Source organism: Neofelis nebulosa, chromosome 4 (assembly GCF_028018385.1).
Source record: "Neofelis nebulosa isolate mNeoNeb1 chromosome 4, mNeoNeb1.pri, whole genome shotgun sequence".
Taxonomy (NCBI): Eukaryota; Metazoa; Chordata; class Mammalia; order Carnivora; family Felidae; genus Neofelis; species Neofelis nebulosa.
In genome coordinates, this window is record NC_080785.1 from 56,084,922 (window position 1) to 56,093,916 (window position 8,995).

The following is an 8,995-nucleotide window of genomic DNA, read 5'->3' on the forward strand; positions in this document are numbered from 1 at the left end:
ACTATTCTGGTTTCTCTCAGTCTGAGCATTCTATATTTATTTCTGTTTGTGGTCTTTCCTTCTCCTGCCCCTTTAACAATAGGCATCGTTTTCCAAAATTCAATTTTGGGCTTTCTGTTATTCTTGCTTTTGCATTCTCTCTAGCAAACTCTTTCCTTCATCATTTCACAGCAGAAAGCTCCTACATGTGTATTTCTTCATCATTCCTTTGATCTAAGCACAGTCCTGGATTTTCATCTGCAGCATTTCAACCTCAGTATCTTACAGTCAGCTGAAACTCCAGATTTTCGGAATCAAACAAGCTCTTGTTTCCAACATATGTATTTTGTCAAAGGGCTTCCTTTTTTACTTCACCAAGTTCAAAATCCCCAAGTCACTTTTATGATTCAATGCACTATTTAGTTTCCAAATCTTGTCAAACCTTCCTTTGAAATGCCTTCCGTGTCTCTTTATCCCTTGCCTTCTCACTACCTTCATTCTAGCCCCAGCCCTTATCAGCTCATTCCTGGATTACGGAAGCAGCCACCTATCTGGCCTCCCTGACCCCAAGCTTTCTCCTCTCCAAACTCACCTCTGTGCCACTGCCAGACTAATCTTCTTTAAATGCCACTTTTATCTTGTCACTGTCGGCTCAGAGCCTTCAATAGCCCTTTAATCACACAAGTGTGAGCCGAAGGAGACCTTGGAGTTCATTTCACCTGACCCCTCTCTTGACAGAGAAGTAAACTGAGGCTCAGTGAGAGTGAGTGGTTACGCAAGGTCACCATTAACAAACCACAGAAATAGGACTTAAAGCCAGGTTTTTACCTTGAGGAGCAGTGCTTTCTCTGTTTCAACAGTGTTTCCCAAACTTCAGGATTTCCTTCACATCTGGACACTGCTTATGACACGCGTATGTCATACGTTGTTAATTGTTCTGCTCTTTCAATGTTATGTCACAGTTGTAAAAAGAAAACCGTTATCACTTAACAGATTTAGAAGATAACCTCAAAATTAATACAATGGAGATACAACAACACTATCGATTTACAGGAGGATTATTTTGCCAACCAAAGCTTCTGTTCCCAGGTCTGTTTTCTCTTTCTCTACAAAGGGAAATTAACAAGCAATAGAGACTGGATAAAGTCTTACCAGGATAATTAAAGGGGTTGAAAGGGTGATAACTTTCTTGTAAAATGATTCAATATTCCTTAATACCTAGTAACTACGTCGCCTCAGAACTATCTTTCCTACCACATGGTACAAGCTTCTCACACTTACAGAAACACAGCAGTCCAAAATGTTTTCTCTTGGCTACCACATAACACACACTGTTTGATTCCTGGGGCTCATATATCTGACCTCACCTAGCCAAAGAGAGTTGCTGGCATATGTTGCAATTCCCCTTTTCGCCTGTTCATTCTCATATTGATTCTCTGGTTTAAAGATCCTACTACTACTCTCCTCCCATCTGGTCAAACTTCATACGGTTTTCAAAACCTAGTTCACATTCCAATTATGAACTCCATAATCACTTCTGACTAGTCCAATCTGCATTGATTTTAGTCCAATCCACCTCTTCTAAATTCTACAACGTATTCTTCAAACTATATTTTGGAGGGACACTTGGGTGGCTCAGTTGATTAAGCATCTGTCCAGCTTTGGTTCAGGTCATGATCTTTTGGTTTGTGAAGTTTGACACCCACGCTGGGATCCTCGATGATAGTGTGGAGGCTGCTTGGGATTCTTTCCCTCTCTGTCCCTCTCTCTCTGCACACATGCTCTCAAAATAAATGAATAAGTGTAAAAAAAAAAACAAACAACTACATTTTGAAGCAAATTATCTACTTTTATATGGTTAATTATTTTCTGTGTTAATTTCACTTCCCTAAGCGAAATACCGGTTGACTTATGACCATCAAGTCCCTTAAGATGCTTACCATATAGTCAGTGCTTAGAATGGGGCTCACCAACACTTTACATATTTAAAGGTTATCAAGGACTTTTGAATGGTAAACGTACCTGTTACGTTTTCTGCAATTAGACCAGAACTTTCATTAAAATAATCATCATTTGCTTCAGTAAAGCTTGGTAGAGGAAAAACTATTTGTACTGAGATAATCCATAGTTAAGAAGCATTCATAGTAATATACAATGAGTAAAAGGATGACATTAAAATCATTTAGTTCAGACTCAAATTTTTACAGTTAGAAGAAATCTTCAAGATTATAGACTATCTCATTTTGCAGGTGAAGAAGAGACTCAAAACTAGGAGGCGAGTTGCTTGCAGTCTCAAAGCAATTTAATGGCAGAGTTGATGGTCAGTCTCCCTAAACCCTCAGTGATCCCGTGTACTTTGCCTGAGATAGTCCTGGCTTATGCCCCTGGTCCCAGCCTCTCATCACTAGTGCCTCTCACCCTACTTAAACATGTTCCCATCCTTAGCTGCTCAGCCCAACATTCTTTCTCCTGCATTAAAATAATGAACACACTTACTTCTTTTTCCACTTTTTAGTATATAATTGTTCCTCTTAAAGATTTTTGACTTTGCCTCTACACCCCAAATGATCAGCCAACATTGGGGAAACAAACACTATTTTTCTCCAATTATAAAGAGATTTTCTACATGTGCTGGTCTTCTGAGCAGCTAAATTTACATGGGCAACAAATGAATTTTCGACAACCCTATTTGGTTACTTTAATAGAAATAGAGGTATAGCATGTTATTACTGTTACTATAGAAGGTGAATGACCTATTACAATTAGCAAGAAGGACTGTTCACCAGAATTTATGGATTTTGTTCTTTTTAACCTAATGAGCACTGCAGCATATTATCACTTATATCACTGTAGATTGCCCAATCGCCCTGCATAATATTACTTCAATCCATTTTGAAATAGGCCCAAATTGTCATTTTTTTGTTGGAGTAATGATCAAGTATTGATGTTTCTTGAGTTCATACAAATGGCTACAACCTCCTTGCACGCAGCCTGGTCAATAGAGTCTGATGTTCACATTAGGGATTTGGAAATCAATGTAGTTTTCCTGTTATTCTTTTATGATTAAATCAATTGAAGTTATTTACTCATAGCAGAAAATATGGGTGATTGCCAACCCTATGGCTTAGTGAATTGCTTTCTCACCACTGCTGCCCTGTAATGAGAAGGTACATATTCGCTTCAGGGGTTGACTAAAACCTGTTCATGTATAGCAGCAATTTGAGATGCAGAAAGTGTTTATTATTAAAGGCTAAGAGTGTTGAATGCCAAAGGGCATCTTTATCACTTGGCATTGCATTAACATTGACAAAGGAGGAAAACACACCCAGAAAACCCCTCAGCATTGGTCAAATGGCACTCAATTATACATGCGAAGCCGGGCAGCAGCCAATGGCTGTTCTTGCCACATCGTTCCTGGTGTGCAGTGTTATGCAGAGACCCCCGTTAAAGACAATGGAAATGTCAATTAAGCTGAATGGACAGGGCCTATTTGTTGATGGGTTTTCTCTCTTTAGCATGTGTTGGGTGACCTACAGTGTTTCGATGCAAGAATAAATAATGGCTTGTATAACATGGGTTGCATTTAATGTGCTTGAATGCAAAATAGTATAAGGGTAAAAGCAAATGGAGACAGCAGTGGGAATGGCTGTGGAGGCGGGAGGAAGCTATGCAGGGAAGCTGCATGGAAGCAAAATCACTTACAATCCGAGAAGAATGTCATTTGCTCTTGTATTCTCTATCTGAAGTGAGTAATAAGAGAACAATAGAAGAGTCATTTCATTTTTAGACCAGTTCTGTGCAACCAGCTGCACTGGACCATGCCGATGCCAAGTCCTTTATAGTTCCTTGATCTTTTCATCATGTTTGATGTGAATAGTGCAAAAGTGGGAAATAGGGGTTGCTTTGGCCAACTTCTCCTAAATGTTCTAGATTGTTCTTAATCTGTTTAACTTCCTTCCTCAGTAAAACCTGCTTAGAGAAGAAGAAAAATAATCACTCTGACAAATCCTTATCTGAAATTTGACTTTAAAGACTTGCCACATGCTCTTGGGACACCGTAATGCAGTAGTCCATATTTTGATGAGAGAGGTCCTGGCTTGCTGGGGTGGAAGTAATTTTCCTCCCTCCACCTATATGCACCCACTAATTTACAAGAGAACAATGGCCTCTCTGAACAGTCCTCAAGCCATGTCTCTGTCTGAGGTTCTAGAATATAGGCATGTCTTATGACAATGGAGTAGGGTGGAGGGCGGGGAAGAGAAACATAAGCAAAGGACTCTGAGGTGCTTAAAGAAAACAAAGGAGAAAGGGTGCAGGTGTGAAGACTGGGACTTGACCTCTCTTTGTATTCCTCAGAGGAGAACTGAGTTCTGGAAGGGAGTTGAACAGTTGTCATTGAAATTTTCTATGCCCCTACTGGTTGACACACACATATATGAAGTGGAATGGCATGGCAGTTAATTCTACAGCCCGACTGCCTGGTTTCCAAACTTAGCTTTCCCCCTTGCCAACCTCCAGCAGTTCTTCACCAATGTATGCCTCAGTTTTCTCATCTGCTACCTGGGGGTGCTGGTAACAGAAGCTACCTCAGAGACTTTGTGATGAAGAAATGCGTGAATACACGTAAAGTGCTTAGAACAATGTGTGGTAAGCTCTCAATGTTATTATTATTTTGACTCTGGAGTTACTACTATTGCAGATCATAGGTAAATGGGAAGAAGGCCACGCACACTCCCAAACATTTCAGGGTGCTGAGCCACCCTGCTGTGAGTTCCTCAGAGCAAAGCATAACACACAAAGGGAAACAGTGAGTCCCCTTATAGTCCCATTGAGGCACGGCTGCCTTCAGGACTCTACACTTGAGACTAAAGTATTAATAGCAGTGGCCATGGAGGCAGAGAGCTGTCTTGAAATCACATAGTAGAGGGGTATCTTGGGTGGGCTTCTGATAGCAGTGGCAGTGACGATGATAGTAGTGAGGTATGGCCCATCTGTGGCCAAGCTATGGCTCCAGCAGGGATGGCTGAAGGTCCCTTGGTATTGGGGAGATGATAAGATGACAGTGAGATTGTGACTGCAAAATCCTCTTCAGAATTTCCAAACCAAACTTGCAAGGAGGAGGAGGAAACTCAGAGGTGGGTTGGATCAAGGTTTTAAAATTACCTAGGGGGTACAGAGGTGGCTCAGTCAGTTAAGTGTTGACTCTTGGTGTTGGCTCAGGTCATGATCCCATGGCTTCCTGAGTTCAAGCCCTGCATTGGGCTCTGCCCTGGTGGTGCAGGACCTGCTTAGGACTCTCTCTCTCCCTCTCTCTGCCCCTCCCCCACCGTGCACTGTCCCTGTCTCTCTCAAATGAATAAAATAAAACTTCAAAAAAAAAATTTTAAAGGGGCGCCTGGGTGGCTCAGTCAGTTAAGCATTCAACTTTGGCTCAGGTCATGATCTTGCGGTTCATGAGTTTGAGCCCCACATGCGGCTCTGTGCTGACAGCTCAGAGCTTGGAGCCTGCTTCAGATTCTGTGTCTCCCTTTCTCTCTGCCCCTCCTCCACTTGCACTCTGTCTCTGTCTCTATCTCTATCTCTCTCTCAAAAAATGAATAAACCTTTAATTAATTTAATGTTAATTTTTTTTTTTTTTTGAGAGAGAGAGAGAGAGAGAGGGAGAATCTCAAGCAGGCTCAGCACTGTCAGCACAGAGACTGACGTGGGACTCGAACTCATGAACTGAGAGATCATGACCTGAGCCAAAACCAACAGTCAGACGCTTAAGTGACTGAGCCACCCAGGTGCCCCGAAATTTAAAAAAATTAAGTAACCTATCAGTTTTAAATGTGCTTGAACTAATTCTGGGAACAGGTATTTGGGTAAGTAAGAGGGAGATATTTCAAAAAATTGAAATCTCTGGTTTTTCATAGGTTCTAGTATAATATTAACACTTTATATGCATAATGTCAATCTTTGTATTGAGTTTACTCAATCTTATTATAATACGAAAATGATTTTTGGAGAGCTTTGCATTCAACATTATTCCTATAAGAAATCTGAAAGGAAGAAATGTGCAGAAACAACTAGTTGAGATTGGATAAGTATATATTGGGTGTTTTTTTCTGATTATATTTTTAAAATACTGCTCCCAGACTCATGTACACATTTGGAAAAACTAACTTCACATATTTAGTATGTATGTTTTATTTTATTTATTTATTTATTTATTTATTTATTTATTTATTTATTTTTAAAGCTCTTCAGCTGATTTTAATGTTCATTTATTTTTGAGACAGAGAGAGACAGAGCATGAACAGGGGAGGGTCTGAGAGAGAGGGAGACACAGAATCTGAAACAGGCTCCGGGCTCCGAGCTGTCAGCACAGAGCCCTACGCGGGGCTTGAACCCACGGACCGCGAGATCATGACCTGGGCCGAAGTCGGATGCTCAACCGACTGAGCCACCTAGGCGCCCCAGTATGTATATTTTAAACGGGAGAAATACCATTAAAGTCCATGGAGAAAAAAAAAAAAAAATTGAGTAACCTAGATGTGGACTACAGATCTCGTGAGATCTGTGATTCAGTCACAACGACATCACACTGGAAGAATCCCAAGAGGCCCAGGGTTTTCGAGCTACATGTCGTGGGGTTCCTCTGGGGTTATTTGAATCCTGGATCATGTACTTCTGCATCAGGGATTAACTACTGCTCAGGGGATCAGAGCTAATTGATTTGTTTGTTAAAACTCCTCCTCAGGCATAGACAGTGCTTGTCACAACGGTCAGGAGAGAAGAAAATGTGAATGTAGTCTTCCAGAGTTTGCTGAGAATGTCAATTTTCTTTCTACCCTTAGCAAGATACAAGGAAAGGGGAGGGATCCCTAGAAAGTGATTGCTCATTCCTCTACATCTGTCAGAAAACTTCTAAACGAGTGAACTTTTTCCTGGAGAAAGATGGTGGCTGGTGGCAGGTAGGGCTAGAATCCTCATGTGTAACAACAGCCCCCTCTATCTTAAGCTTGAGCATATATCTGTCCCCAAGTGGGCCCACTCACAGGGTAAGACAGTGAGGAAGCCCGTTCAGCAAACGGAAAGAGGAAAGCACTAGAAATGCTGGCTGCACAGGTCACACCGAGGAGCCAGCCGCAGAAGGGACAAAGGGAAGGTGGTAGGAGGAAACCCTGATGCCTGTGCAGGTGTACCGAGCAGACGGATCAGGTGTTCGGAAGTGTCACTAGCCTTGCCCGCGCTGTCCTAACACCAGTAGCAGGCAGGTGGGCAAGTTTCCTGCATACGGTGGTTAGAACTTTGTTTCTGAAAGGGCCCTGAAAGAAGACATACTGCAGATTTCGCCAGCTTTACCTAAGTCCCGCTGTGATCCTCAGTAACCTGCTTTGAGACAGGCTTCCAGTTTCCCCGGGGAGCAGGAGGCCACCTTTAGTGACTCCAGAGAGAATTACGAGCTGTCTGAAAGAAGCTCAAAAGTTCCTGCCAGTCCTTCATAGTTAGAGCAGCCAGCCATTCTGTCCCTCAGAACGTGGTCCCATGCAGTTAGAGGTCAGTGTGGTTAGAGGAAGCACCACCCAGCCCCAAAAGATAAAATGCTGAGACTCAGTGAAATAGGCCTGCTACCATTTTGTTCTTGTGGAGAGTAGTTTCCTGGTGGGTGATAGCATTGCCAAGAATTGCTGAGAGAGAGAGACAGAGAGACAGAGAGACAGATAAAGAGCAGGAGGAGAGGGGCAGAGAGAGAGGGAGACACAGAATCTGAAGGAGGCTCCAGGCTCTGAGCTGTCAGCACAGAGCCCAACTCCAGGCTCTAATTCACAAACCGCAAGATAGTGACCTGAGCCAAAGTCAAACCCTTACCCCACTGAGCCATTCAGGTGCCCCTAGGAAAAAATTCTTTTAAAAAAAATTTTTTTTAATGTTTATTTATTTTTGAGAGAGACAGAGACAGTGCGAGTGGGTTAGGGGCAGAGAGAGAGGGAGGCACAGAATCTGAGGGAGGCTCCAGGCTCTGAGCTGTCAGCACAGAGCCCAATGCTGGGCTTAAACCCGTGAACTGTGAGATCATGACCTGAGCTGAAGTTGGACACTCAACCGACTGAGTAACCCAGGCGCCCCTCTAGGGAAAATTCTTGAAGGAGAAACTGAAAACTCCAGGCTGACCATCCAACAAAAGGAGACGGGAAGAGCATGAGACAAGCTATGCCTTTGCTAGGCAACCACCACAACTTAACACTTAAAATGAAACTTGTATTGAATTTTGCCATCAACACTGCCTTCCAGAAGAAGGAATAGTGGGGGAGGGAGTGTCTAAACGAGGGCAGGGGCCAGCACCCCTGGCTATGTGGAATCAGGAGACCCAGTGAAGTCCACTGAAAGATGAAGAAGACAAGATACAAGGGCTGTGGAATCAGCTCGCTCTTCTTGCCAAACCTCCGTCTCTGAGCTGCTTTGGCAAAACCAGCTGCCAGTTTCACATTACCCAGAGGATGAAAGAACTCTGTGGAGACAGCAGAAACATTGCCTAGGACAGTGGCCACCTTAGAGCATGGGACGGTGACCAGGGAGAGGCTGATGGTACAGGCAGCCCTTGAGAACTGCCCTCCAGAGGGTCCAACTTCCCAAAGAGGAGGCGCCTTGGCTCAGTCTGAGTCACAAGCACATATAAGACAGCCCCAGAGATTCTTGGGTAGGGATAATCCCCTACTTCTCCCTGAGACCAGGAGCCCAAGTCCTACAGTTACCAGGTGGGAGGTAACAAGCTTGAAATTCAGCTTTCAGATTACATTAAGTAACAACTACTCATCGAAGCAGCCTGGAAGTATGGCAAACTGACCTTGTGGTCTCTACTAGCTTCATCCAATGGGGACGAACCTCTCTGGAGAGATGCTTCTGAACCCGTGGGGTGGGGAAGCCCACAACACATCCATCAGAAAGATTGGTGAAGCCAGAAAGTCAGCACTGTTCAAGCTTCTCCTTTAGCCTCATCGGGCATGCCTGGTGCCAACCTCCTGGTGACCTA